The following is a 285-nucleotide window of genomic DNA, read 5'->3' as shown; positions in this document are numbered from 1 at the left end:
AAATATTTGGTCAATGTAATCATCATATAGGACAAAAGTATTGTATGATAAGTCTCTAATTTGATTGATGAGTTTATCATGGGAAATGATTGCCTTGTGAAACACTTAAGATATATAAATCATTAAAATAACTAAAATGGATTAAGTGATTAATCCTTAGCTTACGCCTTTCTCGTCGGATAGATAAGACCTAAAAAGAGGAATAAGTGCACTTGCAAGTGTTTGATAACTAGTAATAATAATCTGTGATAGATTCATGTTCAAATCAAAGCTGTTTTTTTTTTT

Source organism: Phalaenopsis equestris, unplaced genomic scaffold (genome assembly GCF_001263595.1).
Source record: "Phalaenopsis equestris unplaced genomic scaffold, ASM126359v1 Scaffold000902, whole genome shotgun sequence".
Classification (NCBI taxonomy): Eukaryota; Viridiplantae; Streptophyta; class Magnoliopsida; order Asparagales; family Orchidaceae; genus Phalaenopsis; species Phalaenopsis equestris.
This window is presented reverse-complemented; position numbering follows the sequence as displayed.